The following is a 427-nucleotide window of genomic DNA, read 5'->3' on the forward strand; positions in this document are numbered from 1 at the left end:
GATGAAATGAAGTGAGACCAAATGAGAGCTCAGCGGTCAGGATGGTCGTACGAGGCTACATTCACACAGCCGATAAGGACAGTATGGCAGCCATTTTGAGAAGTGGCTACATACGTAGGCTACGTTTACAAGCTAGCTGTATTCTCAACAGTGGTGACGTCCAGCATTAACAGACTCATGGAGCCGGGGTGAAGTTTCCCCTAAATGCTGATCCTGGGTCAGCTTAGCATTTCCCCCAATAACGGTTAAGGTTATGATTGGGGGAGGGGAAGCTGATCCTAGATCTGTACCTAGGGGAAACTTCACCCCGGCGCTAGTTGTTCTATAAGGTCACAAAAGCTGTTTTCGGGTAACGTTGCACAACATTTGTGATCTTGAACAAAGCCCTGCACAAGAGGACCCTCTGAGGACCCTAGTATTGAAGATT

This window comes from Salvelinus fontinalis, chromosome 10, assembly GCF_029448725.1.
Source record: "Salvelinus fontinalis isolate EN_2023a chromosome 10, ASM2944872v1, whole genome shotgun sequence".
Classification (NCBI taxonomy): Eukaryota; Metazoa; Chordata; class Actinopteri; order Salmoniformes; family Salmonidae; genus Salvelinus; species Salvelinus fontinalis.